We start from the raw sequence: 17,080 nt of genomic DNA, 5'->3' as shown, positions 1-17,080 counted from the left end.
AACAAACACCACCTAAACATGGAATTGTTGCACCTCTCTAGGACAGGCAGAAATTGAAAGAATTAACTGGGGACTTGAGGGCAGAAGAGGTCGGAGGAGGAAAACAACTCTGAGGGGAAAAAAACCCACCAGATCTGGAGGGGAAAACATCTCCGCCTGCTCAGAACTGGTCGAGGGAGCATGCCTCTAATCCTCTCCTGAAAGGGATGCTTTAGGTGAGCTTTGCACCTCCAACTGCCTTGGACCAGAGCCAGGAAGATTCAATTATGTAAATGTTACGTAGATAGATAGATAGATAGATAGATAGATAGATAGATAGATGGATCTCATTACTGAAATCTCTCTTTACTGTCCTCTCTGTTGCTACACACATCAGAACTTGGTGGTAGCCAGTGCCCCACTCAGCTACAATCCTGAGATTGCTCTCCTGTTGCTTCAAAAAAGCACACTCTTGGGGAATCTGGAGCATGTAGGTCCTTATGGAATGCAACCAGACCCAGAGCATTGCACTGGGAACTGCACTCTTTGTGCATCTGTGCTCGGGCAAGTTCCTCTCTTGGACTCGACCACACTGATGGTGCTGAAGTGGCTGGAATCAGAAATGCAGCCCAGCCCCTCCCAGCTCCTGTGATCTCTGAGCACCAGCTGGAATGCCAAGGGCATTGATTTCCTGCTCAATTCCCAAACACAATACACACTGATTCCCTGGGCTGCCAAAAGACACGGGAGCCGTTAACCTGAAAGTGATGTGTTTCTGCCAGTGCTGGAAAAAGGCAGGAAAACTGAGAAAAAGCTCCCTTGCTCCCTGCAGAAGGAGAAATAACACAAGGCTTCCCCTTCTAGCAAACAAACAAACAAAATATGAAAGTGTTACCTACTCCAGTGTCTAAAGCACTTGGATGCAGTGAAGGGATGTTTGGCACTGAAACATCCCTTGTGCTGAGCATTGGATCTATGGATCTAAGGCAGGGATCTATGGAAGTCTGCCTGAAGGTCCCTCACGAGGCTCCCAATGTCCAGGCTAAAGCTCCCTCAGCACCTCCTCCCTGGCCTTGTGCTGCACCCCCTTGCCCAGCTCCCCTGTCCTTCTGTGCACACGCTGCAGCCCCTCCATGACTTTCTGCTTCCCAGGGCCCACAGCTGCACACAGCACTCCAGCTGTGGCCGCAGCGCTGCCCAGCACAGGCCACGCTCACTGCCCTGCTCCTGCTGCCCCACTGCTGCTGGCACAGCCACCGTGCCCTTGGCCTTCTTGGCCCCCTGGCCCCACGCTGCCTCATCTTCAGCTGCTCACGGCCGCCAGCCCTGCGTCCTTTTGGCCCACGCAGCTCCCCAGCCACAAAGGTGCCCATTTCACTTCAGATCCAGCAGGCACCATTGCAACGTGTACATCCTGGGTTTAGCATTACAAGAAAGCAGTCAAGGACTTGCAGCTTTGCTCCCATTCTGGGCTCCAATACAGTTTTCAAAGCAGACTACACAATAGAAAGTATCAACAGACAAAGTCCGCGTCTGGTTTTTGCCTCAGAAGAAGTATTCAGAACTACTCCCTTTGTTTCTTTTGCCACACTAGACAAGAATGGTCCCCCACAGCTTCATGGACAACACAGTCATCTCCTTGCAGCTTATCAAGGACCAAGAAACAGGCAGACTCAGAGCACCTATCTGCTCTGCTACCGGCTGCTCTGCCTGAAGAGGCAAAAGAGCAACCTGGCAACAAAGGCACCAAAATCCCTGACTTCAAGCAGCAACTCTACATCCCCAGTGTGTCTCTGAAATACGCCCAAGTAAGCACACCCAAGAAGTTTGTGGGGACAAAGCACTACCAAGAGCTTTTGTGGTCAGATCAACATTTTTTTGCGCCTGCAGCAACTTGGCCAGTTTGTGCAGGGGGACAGGTCTCTCCACGCCACAGTGTCCCCTGTGTATCCAACAAGGCTGAGCACAGTGTCTTTGACATGCTCCCTGCTCTGGGAACAGGGAGCCTTTGTGCTTCAGGCTGGCCCCTATCAAAATGCCAGGAAGCTGGTGCCTAAACATGACAGACCAAAGCCCATTGTCCAGCTGTCACAGGCTGGGGGCAATCACCAAGCCCTGGCAGGACTCCAGCACTCAGCATCCTCAGCCAGCAGCAGCAAGTGCTGGCTGGTCAGAAACTTGCAGCTCTGCCCTGCACTAAAGACAGCAGCACACACAGCTGGCACTTACTGGCTCAGAATGTTCAGGCTGTGGTGTGAGCACAGCTGGCGCTCATCCACCTCATTTGCCTCCTCTTCGGCCTCCTCTCCATGAGCAGAGGGAGCCAGAGGAGAGACTGCTGTTGGTTCTGGGATCTGTGGACAGACAGCAGTGTGAGGGACAGAAAGTTACCTGTAATTTATAACCTTTTTTCTATTCAGCACTTTATTCTATTCACCTCTATTTCTACAACCAGCTCTTCTAAGGACAAATCAGAAAATTTTATAACAATGGGATTCTAAGTCACTGCAACTAAATTTAAATGGGCTAATTCAATAGAATTGCTAATAGTTCTGAATTAGACATTACACCCTTGCTACTATCAAGAAGCAACATTCTCTCTGCAACATGAGCTTTTCATTCCTTGAAAGTTCTGAAATGGAAAATTAGGAAATAGCCAGCGATGCCTTTGTTATTGCTGCTGCAGACATGGAAATGGATTTTCTTTCAGCCTACTCAGCTGGCCCTCTACACTCTACTGCCACAGACCAAGCTCACAGGTTGTTCTACAATTCCTAAGCACCAGGAACATGAAATGTTCCTTTCTCACTCACCTCAGGATCAGCACCTCTGAATACAGGCTTCAGGTGACCTGGAGTGGGCAAGGGAAAATGAACAAGTGCTGTGAGAAAACTGCCTGGGCTGCTGAATCCCACAGATGAGAAGTCAACCCAAACAGAGAGTATTTTTCTTTATCAACATCCCTCCACATGACATAGTTCTTTCACACAGCCAGCAAGAGATCAGGACAATAATCTTGGTTGTGCCTACACTTTGGCCTGTCTAGTCAGTAAATGAATACAAACATAATCAAGAAAATGCAAATTGTTCTTCAACACTCAATGCTTCTGTTCTGTCCAACAGATAAAGCAGCTTTTGCTCTCTTGTCTTTCAGGTACTTTTTTCAAAAAAGAAGTTGCATGCACTAATTCCCATTAAGTTGCTGAAAACAGTCACCCAGAAAAGCTTGCCCCAAATCCCCCTGAGCTGTGGCAGTTCTAATGTGAAACAGCACAGCAGCAGCTCCAGGCTCAGGGGCAGACACTCACTGCTTTGGCGGTTGCACTTCACTGCAAAGGGAATCACTCTTTTACCACTCAGTCAAGGGTCAAAACGGACAGTCAAATCCTTTCATTACAAAATTTAGAATAAAAGAAGCTTTCCCTGAGTTCTGGGGAGAATTACAAAGTCTTTAGAAGGCCTTCTGAGAGGGCCTCCCAGTCTGAATTTTGGAAGTTGTCCTGCTTGTCCCAGCAAACTGAGGAAATGACAGACTCTGCTGCCACAGACTCTCCTGTGGAGGGAACGGAACCCCTGCAGGTTCCCCTGCAAATGCTGCCCCTGTGGCTACAGACACCCCTTTTTAGCTGAACCTCTTGACAGGAGCTTTACCAAACCAGTGGCATCCTAATGCTCTTTCTCTTTCAAAATCAGAAACTCAGTCACCAAGAAAGAGCAGGAAGACATGCAAGAGTCAGGTTAGGTTACACCTAAAACCTAAGTAGAAGGGAAATCTCAACTTACGGGTGAAGTGTGTCACGTAATACATGGAGAAAGAAATGCCATACACAGCAAAAGCTGCCTTGGCCAGATGGTGAAGCATTGTCCTTTTTGAAAGTTAGGTAAATATAGAAAAAACAAGGCTCTTGTCATTGGGCAGCTACCCACTGACAAATTCCCCAACCAGGAGGGTTCTCCTGATATGAGCAAGCGCTAGGGCTGCTCTGACACTCAGGCCTTCCATGCACCAAGGCAACCTTCTGATGTCACCACGACAATGTGGCAACCATGCCCGGACATCACAAAGCAAACGCTCCACCTTCATCTGTGAATTTATGCACAGCAATAACCAACCTCCCCTACAGCAAACACAAAAGAGCCTGGGAAGTTCTTCTCTGTCACAAAGCAGCACAAAATCCCCTCATGGGCCAAACCCTGTTGTTCAGGGGATCCAAGAGGAACTCCAACAGTGCCCCAAGCACCTACAGCCTGTACCCCAGCTGAGCACTCAGATGGGACACAAGCAAAGGAAACCAGACCAAGAAAATGGCCCACAGCATTGCACATGTGAGAAATGACTCTCACTTTTGAAATTTTAAAGGTTTATTAAACCTTAACAAAGGACTGAAAAGGGAAAAATTGCAGCATTTGGAGTCTCAGTGACTAGCAGCCATGTGCTCATCTACAAAAAGGATGCTCTGCCTTTTATACCCTTAGCTCCTCCAAAAGTTATGTCAGTCAACTCTTTCTCTGCTGTCCATTGGTGGAGATTACTTTCTTGCGTCTTGACTGGAGGTCAGGTGTTGTTACACCCTGCCTGCTGGTCACAAGCTAGCCCTCCCCAAATGCCCTGACTACCAAGGCTATTACAAGAGGGATGGGAAAGAGGACTATGGGAGGATATATTACAATACCATCACTACATATTTGAACATCCACATAACATCTACTTCTTAATTGTCAGAGCCAACCATTGCATTACTCGTCTAGAACACACAGAACCAGGAGAGAAGCCACTGTTGGCATCACAGCTGAAATGCTTCCAAACAAATCTCCCCACATATTTGCACCTTTATTGGACATGCCCAGGGCTCCGGTGCGGGTACATCTCTGCCTTTCTTTCCCTTTGGCAGCAGTCGAACTGGCAGCATCTGCCCGCCAGCAGCAGCTGCTCCAAGCTGGGAACGCCACTGGCGGTGCTGATTTCCAGAGGCTTCTGTGTGCCAGGGGAAGCCAAGGCAGGAGCAGGCTGAACGGCGCTGGCGCTGCTGCTGCTCTGTGCCAGAGAGCCCCGGCTGGGCAGGGTACGGTGCCCACTGCGCTGCGGGCTCCTTCTCCTGCCACAGCTGGGCACACCTGGCAACAAGGCATGACAACTTGTGGGCAAGCCAAGGGGTTTCTGGGGCTGCACTGCTCTGCACACACCCAGCACACCTGCAGCACAGAATTTTAACCCTCAAACAGGTGAACCAAAGGGAAACAGCTGGAAAAGATTTCATTTTGACCATTCTTACCTGCTCAACAGAAGTCTTCAAAATGAACATTACCAAGCAGGGCCCAATCCCTGCTGCCAGGTCAGGGTTAGAAAAGAGGCAATCCTTGATCTCAGCACTGGGTGTGTGGGGAGTCACTTCCCCAACACGTGCACACCCAGCAATCTCAGTTACTAGTTTGTATCCATGGATCTAAGACATATTCAATACTTAGCTGAAACTCACAGGCTAAATATTCCCCCAAATTATTTGATTTACTGATTGATACCTTTTGACTTGTTGATACTTAAATCACTTCTCCGTATTTACTGACATGAGAATAGGAGTGTCCTTTAGTCCCTGCCAGTCTTTGACACAGGTTCAGGAGGAGACCCATGCACAAAATAACCCAGGACAAAACTGGGATTGAAAAGCAAATTCATTCTATTTGTTGCAGTAGCAAATCATACATACCAAGCCCTGGATTCCTAAAAATCTGCTGAGCAGGAGAAGGAGGTGGAGCGTGGTGCTCGGCAGCAGGGGCAGGTAGGTAGTGCACTTTCAGGACATCCCCTGGATCAAAACGCTGTGCATGTCATCCTTCTCACCCTTCCAGCTCAGAACCAGGCCTTGCATCTCCTGCTCAGGAGTGGAATTTCCCAGTTACAGCATCGGCTCACACATGGCTGATGTGTGAGATGAGGCCAATGAATCCAGGATTGAAAAGAACTGGAAGAGTTAAAATTTTAGCAAGATTTAGTTAGGCAGAAAGAGTATAGCAAGAAGAGTAGAAATAATAAGGGATAGTTAATTTCTAGCAGATAAGTTAGTTAAGTCTAGGGTAATATATCACTTGCCTGTCTTTACTATGTTTAAAGAAGCAGGATGGGATGCGGATTTCTTTGTGACAAAGAAGAGGACCGTAGCCTGCACCTGGGCCCCGAAATTTCACCTTTAGCCAAGGGGTGCGAAAGCCTGCCAACAGGTCAAAAGGAAAGAGGTCAAATTGAGGAAGACGTCTTGGCCTTAATCTGAAGGAGGCCATTCCCCACTTTAAAACCCACCAAGCCTTTTGAATTGAAAGACTGCAGAAATGTGAAGGAACTTTGGACTCAATTACAATATGTTTTAATACAAAGGAGGGTAGGCAGTGTTACCTAATGAATATGTATTAGTCGTTTTGGGAATTATATGAATATGTAGCACTTTTTTAGATAAGTAGAGCGGCAGTGATTCTTCACACGTCTTTAAGAGACAACTCCTCGTGTGCCTGGCGCTGTAATAAACACACCACCTTCTACCTTTAACTGTGGTGAGTTCTATTCCACACCTCATTTGGTGACCGCGGCAGGAACGCTTCTCTGCTTCAGCGAGAACAACCGGGCTCTGGATGTCTCTGGGCACTGCCAGGACATTCCTTTCCTCAAGGCACCTCTGCTCTCTGCTGTTCCTCGAGGGGGACAGACAAGACTGCTGGGACTGTGGAGAAAGGGAACATTTAACTCTGTATAAAGTAACCTGTAAGGTGTATGCAGGGGAAGGGCTGTTCACAAGTCACACAGAGATGTCCTGTGCACAACGTACGCCTGTCCAGTTTGGGTTTGGGTCTGGCTGCTGGCAGAAAGGATTTGCTGTGTCAATAAAGACCTGCTAGCAATTCTGGGGATGGATTGAGCAAATCCTGTTTCATTGCTGCTATTTTGCCTGTGTGTTGTAATTGTGCTTCTGTTTTCAGTGTGTTAATGCTTGAGGAAGATGATGTGTGTGGATGCTGATGTGATGGATGGTGTGTATTGTGTTGAGAAAAGTCAGCATTCTGTCCCCTCATAAAGACATGCTCCTTTCCCGGTGAGCCTGTGTGTCTGGACTTTCTAGTTGCAGCGGTTGATGCTCCCTGTGACACCTGGTGCTTGGGTATACAGGGGGGTTGAGTGGTTTTTCTCCCACATTGTGGTCATTTGGGACTGCACGGTTGTGTTTGGGGAGATTTTAGGATTTTGTTTGCAACAAGTGCAGCAATTTATGCAGAAAACTTCAGTGTGGTGATTTATTATGTTAAACTAAGGTAATTCCTTTCTACCGCCCCCCTCCCCCAGGGTTTAAAGTCTCCTGCCATGAGGTGGACGCTCTCTTTCCTCTCCTGGACATCCTCTTTCCTCTCCTGGACACTCCCTTTCTCTCCTGGAGCTGTTCTCCATTAAAGCTGTGGGACTTTGGTCCCAGGAAGAGAGAGCGCCTCTCGTCTTTTGCTTTTGTCCTTGTCAGTGTCACTGGGCCCAGAGCTCACCAAACTGATCCTCCACGAGATGAAAACTGACAAATGGCGCCACATACACAGCTCAAAAATTGGCCACATTTTTGATGGACTGGGGTGTTTGCCACACTTTTGAAATTCTCTATTCCCACACAGGTCAGGCAATTGTTGAAAGGACGCACCAAACTCTAAAACCATTCTAGATCAACAAATGGGGGAGTGGCCCAAGCAACATCCCAGATGAGGTTGAGCAAAGCTTTAGATGTCTTTATGTTTTTAAAAGCTCATTTGCAGGACCTAATCCTCCAAATTTTAGGCACTTTTCAAACAGCACACAGGAAAAATTGAAAGAAAATCCTTCTGTTTTGATCAGAAACCTTGAGTTAGGACAAATTGAAGGACCATTTCCGCTAATCACTTGGGGCAAAGGGTATGCTTGTATCTGCAAAGGTGTCAGACCTATGTGGGTCCCCGCGAAGGGCGTGAAACCATCTCATACACAAGAGCGCAGCGACAATTCCACCAGCAGGGAAATGAGCACGCAGATGTGAGCCGCACAGAGAAGCTATGGTGCATGCCACCTGTTCCCTGTTCAGCCTGTGAAAGCTACAAATCTTGAGTTTGATGTTGCTTTTTGGACTGTGAAAATGGTTTGTCTCATAGAGCTCTTTCAGCAAAAGCGTGGTGTCCATTGTGTTCAAAAGAATTCTAAGATATCCAAATTTGTAAAAATTGAACGTTGAAGGTTAGAGGGACAGTTTAGTGCCCTATAGTTGGCCAGTCCCTGAACAAGTGCTAAAAGATTTGCTTGAGAACTGAAATAGATGGGCAAGCTTCATCCTAAAAACAGCTGAACAGGAACATGGAGTTTGATCAAATGACAGACTGGCACTTGTTGGTTTTGCTTGCTTGCTTTTGCTGTGCATATATGCCTGTAGATCAACCAAAAATGAATGTTTGCCTTGCTTCAGCCAAGTCAGCAGGCTCAGACACCATGTGTTTGACCAGTTTGAATCCAGACTTTGTGACCCGTTTGGTCGGTGTGCCTGTGCCAGCCAAGTAGTAGCCAAAACCCAATCATGACAAATACTGGTGTGAGGCTACCAACAAGACCAATCCCATAACCAGCTGGCATCACTTGGCCCCTGATCTTCTTAAAGCACCTTCTGAACCTCAAGAAATGGAATTCTTGGTTCATTGGTGATGGAATTTTGTGCTGAGTTTCAGTACCAGAGAGATCCACAGTTAAATGTTACTCCCCATCATCCTGAGGACAGATACTCAAGTTTGTGGTGCAATTGTACTACCCCAGTGCCCCCTAAGGGTGAAACTGCTGACGAGTAGATGACCTAGATGAATCCCCATGACAATTAGCAACAAAATATTGGCTCATTTGTGGAGATAGAGCCTGGCAGGACATTCCCTCAAAAATTAAAGGTGGCCCATGTAGCATCATGTACCTCACTGTGAGAGCACCTAGTGTTAAAAAAGCCATCAAGAGAAAACACAGAGAAAAAAGATTTGCCCATCATTATAAAGAAAACTGTAATAGCAATTTCAGACCCTAGGGCCCTGCAAAATGAGGTACATCGAATTTATTTATACATCAATTTGCCTCCGGCGAGGCACTGAAACCAATATACCGATTGGGTTGTTGGCAGAAGAAAGAAGACAGTGCTACTTCCATTGCATTTAGTGACATGATGACTTATGTTAGTGCTGTCAGACATGCAACCTTACAGAACAGAGCAGCAATTGATTTCCTTAGCAGCCATTCCATGTGTTCAGTGTCACCCCCATGTTCAACACTGTCACTGTCAGCTTTGACAGCTCTTGGACTGTAATTGAGAAGTCAAATTTTTCTGACTGTTGAAGGGCTTTGGGGCCCAGAGTTCTTGTTAGGAACAAGGGATTAAGTGTGTGAGCCATGGAGTTGTTGGACCAGGTGTTTTGTGTAAGTAGTGAGAAGGGTTTCTTCCTTTCTGTTTCTCTTTCAAGGGGAATATTAATGTTGCCCCTGAGTCCTCAGGAGGGGAGCCTGTGGACTGAGCTGCAGCAGAGGGAGCTTTACCTGGCACCGAGAGCTGAGGGAACAATTCCCAGGAGCCCGAGGAGCTTGGTAAGGACAGAGCCCACACTGGTTTAGAGAGGGGTGAGATGGCTGCTCTGAGCCTGCCTCTGGCAGTGAGGGAGATGAGAAGGGTTGAGTTCCTCTCAGCAGGCTTGGTGCTTCTTGGTGCCTTGAGTTCAAATCCTGCACTGGCACAACCTGCCTGAGCCCTGCCCTCCACGCTTCTCCAGAGGCTCTGACACTGAGTCCTCTGAGGGAATCCACAAAATTAGAGGGTTTTGGGAAAGCTGCAAAAGGCAGGTCTCGGATACAGCAGAACTGTGATTAGAGCCAAGCAGCAGCCATGAGATAGGTCAGCAGAAAAATTATTTAAACTGCAGAAAAGTAAAGACAAATAGAACAATGGTCTGTGCATTAACGCTGGTCTAGAATAACTCTCTAAGCTACAGAAAAGTTTATCTAGCAAGATATTAGGAAGGTTGAAGCTTAATAATGGAGCTCAGTGCGTTGTGTTTTAAGGCTTACACGTAGCCATTGTATTCGAAATAAGCAAGCATTGTTTTAACCAATGGAACATGTGCTTATAGTGATTGGATAGAACTACTGTCAATAAGCTTTTGCTTTGTGTGATTGGTCAAAAAAATTATAAAGTAAGTTGTAACATTAAGTTCTTTGTCGGCTGCCTGGGATGTGCGCTGCTGGCATCTTCCCATTGTTATAAGCATGTAATGAGACTGATGCTGGAAAACAAACAGCTCGAGGCGCGTTCCTCAGCAGACCCGGCCCATTCGTGATTTCTACACAGCCCCCTGCCAGTGTCAAATGGCATGGCTTGATTTGCAGGGCAGACAGTCTTAAACATCTGCAATATCCTATCAGAGTCCTAGTTTGGCTTCATTCAAAGAAAGAGGAGAGTGCACCTAACACTGACCACTTGTTAGGCAATATCTTCCACCTTGCCCTTGTACCCCTAAAGAGAGGCTGTCTGCAAAATGCCCAGAACACCATCCAAATCTGCAGCAAGTACAGGAAAATCAGGCAGAGAATCTTTCTGTTTTCAAGGTCCCCCTTCCTAGGTGACTTGACCCTTTCTACCTGATTCTCACTTGAGATCTACCCATGATAGAGCACTGCAGGAAAACACTTTAAAGGGTCATTAACCAGGACCTGCTTGGAAAGCAAGGGTAGAAACTCTTTCCCTCCCTGATAGGATGCGGGCTGGCAACTGCTGCTCTGAAGATGTGCAGCGGCCCCTCTCTGGAGAGGCCATGGAAGGGCTGTGATGGTCTACAGGAACCAGAAGAACGATGAGCTCAGGTTGGCATTTAAGCTTCACGGGAACAAGCAGAATGAAGAGCTCACAGTGGAGATGAAATTTGCCTGTGCCTGGCTCCTCCGATGAAATCCCAAGAAGTCCAGATGAAGAAAACACCTTCTCCCAAGAAGCTAGGAAAACCTCAGAGTCCTGAGCACCTGCACTTAGCCTGGAAGGGCCTGGAGGCAGCTCTAAATGCTCAGGTGAGGCAGCACTGAGGTCCTGGTATGAGAGCGCTGTGTAGCAGTGAGGGAAGGAAAAGGGAAGCAAAGGGAAGGCTGGGTCTTCCCTTTGGTCTTTGGGTGTGTTTTCCTTGGTAGCAACTGTACTGTCAGGGAAAACAAAAGCTCCCTAAATTGTTAAAACTGAAAATCAGGGACAAAGACTCTCTAACTAGTCAAAGTTGCAAAGTGGTATGTTCATTACGCCGGGGGGCAGCACGGGGGGGGTCATTCCCGAAATGCGTGACCACTGGCCGGGCTCGGCTCGGCACAGCAGAGCAGGATCCCGCAGGACAGGGAAGGGCAAGGCAGGCACGGAAGGGCAGGGCAGGGCACTGGGAGCAGTGACAGGCTCTGTCCCCACGCTGCCTCCCATGCCTGGGTAACCATTGGGGACAGAGAGGAAGGACATTGCTCTGTCTTGGCTGCGGAAAGGATGAAAAGGGGGAGTTAGAAAACATTAATTTGGACTCCTTTTCAGCAGACTAGCTGGTTTTATCTCACCATGTCTGCCTGTCTTTGGCAGAGTTGGCACATTGCTCATGAATTGGAGTCAGCTACGGCAGCAGGAATGGGAAGCAATTTTGTCAGCATTGATATCAAAGCCAAAGTGCTGCCCCATGGATGGATGGTGCTTTCTTCAGGGGATTTCGGGCCTAGAGTTGTAGCAAACTCACACTGGTGTCTTCCCAAGCAGCGTTGCCTTTTTCTTTCCTCAGGAATCACCTCTTCTTTTTCTTCCCCCCAATCTGGGGAGAGTTCCCATGCAAATGTCTCCTGCAGCCAACTCCTGTCACTGTAGACTGACAAAGGAGATCTTGCAGTGGGGAGAGACTCCCTAGAGCTGCTGTGGAGAGCTGAAGGGGGAAGCTTTGTCCCTTGGTCTTGAAGTGTTGTTGGGGAGCTGCTTGTGCTCTGGGGGGCGGTCACCAATGATGTTTATCCAAGCCTTGCAGGTTCTTTCCTGAGCTTGCTGACACACCACAGAGACTTTGGGGTTGTCGTACTGGCAAACAAATTTCAGTCTGGGCACTTCTTGAAATGCTTCAATTATTCTTTTTTTCCTTTTCTGCAGAAATGTTGTCATCATCTATTCCTTCAAGAGAATCTTTTCCTACTTTTTGGGGAATTCCTTTTGCTGCCCTCCCAGACCAGGCCAATTCCCAGGGCTCCTTCCCAAAGTGAGGTGCAGCCCATGGCCTCCACTCTCCAGCTGGAACAGAAGGAAGCACGGAGTTTGCAGTTGTGGGAGAGGAGCTTCTCTTTCCTGCCTGCTTTCCCTTTGCGACCGATTGGTGTGTGCTCATTTGATAAAGGCAGGTTTAAACTCTGAAGCAGTTGTGTTTCAAACTGCTCCCTTCTCCAGCTCTTCTGTGGGTATCCTTGGACAAAAGGCCTCTTGGTGGGAGCTCCCAATGGCAGGTTAAGGAAGGAGGTTGATATTTCAGGGTTGTGAATGCTGAAAGCAGCTGGTTTCTGGAGTCCAGAACTGGGAATGGCTCATTTTGTCTCCTGCCTGAAGAAAAGGAAGTTGCAAAGTAGGAATTTCATTTGTGGAGATGGCCACCAGGGGTGTTTGCCAAGAGATGGGCTGGCAGAGAGGCAGGTCTCGTGCTAAACTGGCTGTGTGTTTGTTTTGATGGTGGAGAGGGTCAGAGATGCAGACACACCAGCTGAAGGAACAGTGCGATTTACTGGAATGCCAAAATAAAAAAAGAGTCAGGAAAGGATAAGCTAAGCAACGCACCTCAGCATTATTACAAAAGGGTGCCTCTGGTGATTAAGGAAGATCCATCACCAGGTAGTCCAATGGTTTCCCCTTCATCCAGAGCTGCACATCAGCTGGGGGAAGCTGTCCCAGCCCAGCCCTGCAGAGCCACGGCCGAGAACTGGGAAATCCTGTGGTGCCTCCACCTTTGGTGGCCACAAGGCTCCTGAGTGCGCTGTGAGAGTAGCCCGGCTCCGACAGTGCTGGACGAGCAATGTGCCCGAGCTTCTGCTGGGGGCACAGCTGGTGTCATTCTCCTCTTGGTTTTCTCCCCAGGCCTGCCCAGGGCTCAAGGAGGAACCAAGGCCAGGTGTGGCCTTGTCCATTTTCCTCATGCAGAAAGGTGAAGACGTGTTTCACCAGAGAATGCATGCAACTATCCTTTTGATAGTAACACTTGGTTAAGGAGCAGATACGTAGAATATTGGGTTGGGAATGTCACCTAGAGGGCAGCTTTGGCTCAGGTCCTGTTGTTGAGGCTTCAGTCAGGGTCTGTTGTTCAGGCCTTGGTCCTTCAGTATTTTGTGGTGCAAATCACACCTGTGCAGAGCTGCAAACAACCAGGTCTATCATTAGCACATTTGAGACAGGGAACAGGATTAGCCCTGCAAGGCCAGGCTAGGGCCAGGAGCAGAAGGCCAGCACCCTGCTTTTGCCCACAGGCAGCCCTGCAGAGCAAGCAGCCCCTCCTGCCCAGGGGCTGAGGTGCCCGAAGCTGCCTCCCCACTGTGCAGCTCTGCAGAGCCCGCGGGGCGCAGGGTCCTGGGCAGCCAGGGCAGCCCGGCTGCCTTGGGGCACAAGGAGTGGCCCAGAGAGAAGCTGCTGCCCTTTGCTTTGGAACTGTTCCTCAGAGTCTTGTCAATAATCCACAGTGTCTGATGTGTTTTCCTTTCCTCTCCCAAGTTTAACACAGCTTTTTGAGAAAACTGACTGATGTAGCTGCTGCTGGTGGTGGTGATAGTACTTTTGTCTGCAGGTGAGGGCAGGTGATTTGGACCAAGGACGGAGTCCATTGTTAACACCCCAGCCTTTGCCAAGTCAAGAAAGCCATTCACAATTGGGCTACCACAACTGAGCTGTTTTCCTAGGTTTTGGAAAGCTACCACCTTAAGAAACCCAACAGATTTTCCTCCAGGAGGATACCAGCTGTAGCATGATTCCAATGTTTTCCACCCCTTTTCAGTGTCTTTTAACAGTTCCTCAGTGCCCAGCAGGAATGAAACGACCTGTGATAATGTGATTTGAGAGCTTTGTGTTGTTCGTTGCCACATGAGTGTTCATGACAAGCTGGACAGCCCACTCGTGGCTCTGTCAAGTTAAATTTATCCCAATTCTGTGCAAACAGCAGCCCCGAGATGCTGAGAAGAGCAGGCACAGTGGGTGGGTGTGCATGCACACACCCCGAGGCTGACTGCTCTGTGGGCAGAAGGTTTTGAACTGTTGTAAATCATCACACTCCCAAGCTGGAGGAAGAAAACAAATCTATATGAAAAGATATAAATCTATATGGAATGAAAGGATATCAAAATGAATGAAATAATACATATTAATTTATCATATCTGTAATTTAACACCTATATACTATTGCTGGCAGGGGGTCTCTGTAAAAATCATGATCATGACGGGGCTGCTGAGGAACGCGCCTCGAGCTGTTTGTTTTCCAGCATCAGTCTCATTCCATGGTTATGAAAATGGGAAGATGCCAGCAGCTCACATCTCTGGCAGTGGGCAATGGACTTAATGATACAACTTGCTTGAAAAGTTTTTTGACCAATCACACAAAGCAGAAGCATATTGACAGTAGTTCTACCCAACCACTATAAGCACACTTACCTTTGGTTAAAACACTGCTTGCTTATTTTGAATACAATACCTGCTTGTAAACCTTAAAACACAATGCACCGAGCTCCATTATTAAGCTTAGAAGTTCCTAATATCTTGCTAGAGATATTTTTTTGAAGCTTAGGGAGTCATTCTAGCCAAGTATTAATACACAGACCATTGTTCTATTTGTCCTTACTTTTCTACTTCTTATATAAGTTTTCTGCTGACAAATCTTATGGCTGCTGCTTAGCTTAATTGCAGTTCTGTTGTCTCTGAGGCCTGCCTTTTGCAGCTTTCCCAAAACCCTCTGATTTGAAGGATTCCCACAATTCCCCCTCTGGGTACAACTAAAAAGAAACCTTTGTAACCATGTTGTTTATTAACTACCTTGCATTTCATAGCTTTACTATAGTATACCTGCTTATTTCTTGCTTAAAGCATCCTTTTTGCTCGCATTAAGCCTTGCTGTATTGCAACACAGCAATTTTAATGCTGTGGAAGTCAAGGCAGTTCAAAGGGCATAAGTCATGTCTGATAGCAATTACAAGTCGTTGTCCAAAAAAAGTCTCGCCTGTTCCGAAGTTTTAATTCAAAACCTTCCTCCATGTCTATACCATCATCCATTTCAAGAACTCTCTGTGAATCCATTTCCTACCTCTCTCTCTTGTGTGATAAAAACTTCTTTGATAGTTTTGTCCATCATTTGTCACACACACTGACATATGCAAGGCATTACTATTACTATCACTATCAAAACACCCAATACATATAGAGACCTATTCTACAAAGTTCCCTTAGCCAAGGTGCAAAGCTCCATCCTTGGAACAAATGATCTAACCATGACCCACCATCTTCTTTAATTGGACTGTCAAATCTTTCAGCTTTTGTATGCTTTTGTGGATGGATTCAGAGTGATCAGACAGGTTCATGCAATGCAATCCTTCAAATTCCTCAAAACCAAGCCCATGTGCCTGTGAAAGAAAATCAATTGCTGCTCTGTTCTGTAAGGTTGCATGTCTGACAGCACTAACATCAGTCATCATGTCACTAATTGCAATGGAAGTAGCACTGTCTTCTTTCTTCAGCCAACAACCCAGTCGGTATAATGGTTTCAATGCCTCGCCCGAGGCAAGTTGATGTAGAAATAAATTCGATGTACCTCATTTTGCAGGGCCCTAGGGTCTGAAATTGCTATTACAGGTTTTTTTTTTATGATGAATGGCAAACCTTTTTTCTCTGTGTTTTCTCTTGATGGCTTTTTTAACGATAGGTGCTATCACAGTGAGTTGCATGATGCTACATGGGCCACCTTTAATTTTTGAGGGAATGTCCTGCCAGGCTCTATCTCCACAAATGAGCCAATATTCTGTTACTTATTTTCATGGGGACTCATCTTGGTCATCTACTCATTAGCAGTTTCACCCTCAGGGGGCACTGGGGTAGTACAATTGCACCACAAACTTGAGTATCTGTCCTCAGGATGATGGGGAGTAACATTTAACTGTGGATCTCCCTGGTATTGAAACTCAGCACAGAATTCCATCACCAATGAACCAAGAATTCCAATTCTTGAGGTTCAGAAGGTGCTTTAAGAAGATCAGGGGCCCAGTGATGTCAGCTGGTTATGGGATTGGTCTCATTGGCAGCCTCACACCAATATTTGTCAAGATTGGGTATTGGCTACTCCTTGGCTGGCACAGGCACACCAACCAAACAGGTTGCAAAGGATTTATCTGGGCTCAAATTGGTCAAACACATGGTGTCTGAGCCTGCTGACTTGGCTAAAGCAAGGCAAACATTCATTTTTTGGTTGATCTACAGGCATGTATGCACAGCAAAAGCAAGCAAGCAAAACCAACAAGTGCCAGTATATCCTTTGATCAAGCTCCATGTTCCTGTTCAGCTCTTTCTGGTAAAAGATCCCTTATCTATTTCAGTTCTCAAGCAAATCTTTTAGCACTTGTTCAGGGACTGGCCAACTATAGGGCACTAAACTGTCCCTCTAACCTTCAATTTTTACAAATTTGGATATCTTAGAATTCTTTTGAACACAATGGACACCACGCTTTTGCTGAAAGAGCTCTATGATACAAACCATTTTCACAGTCCAAAAAGCAACATCAAACTCAAGATTTGTAGCTTTCACAGGCTGAACAGGGAACAGGTGGCATGCACCATAGCTTCTCTGTGCGGCTCACATCTGCGTGCTCATTTCCCTGCTGGTGGAATTGTCGCTGCGCTCTTGTGTATGAGACGGTTTCACGTCCTTTGCAGGGACACACTTAGGTCCGGCACCTGTGCAAATACAAGCATACCTTTTGCCCCAAGTGATTAGCGGAAATGGTCCTTCAATTTGTCCTAACTCAAGGTTTCTGATCGAAACTGAAGGGTTTTCTTTCAATTTTTCCTGTGTGCTG

This window comes from Melozone crissalis, unplaced genomic scaffold, assembly GCF_028551555.1.
Source record: "Melozone crissalis strain CALT ecotype California unplaced genomic scaffold, PUWL_Pcris_2 ptg000032l_1, whole genome shotgun sequence".
In the NCBI taxonomy this organism is placed as follows: domain Eukaryota; kingdom Metazoa; phylum Chordata; class Aves; order Passeriformes; family Passerellidae; genus Melozone; species Melozone crissalis.
This window is presented reverse-complemented; position numbering follows the sequence as displayed.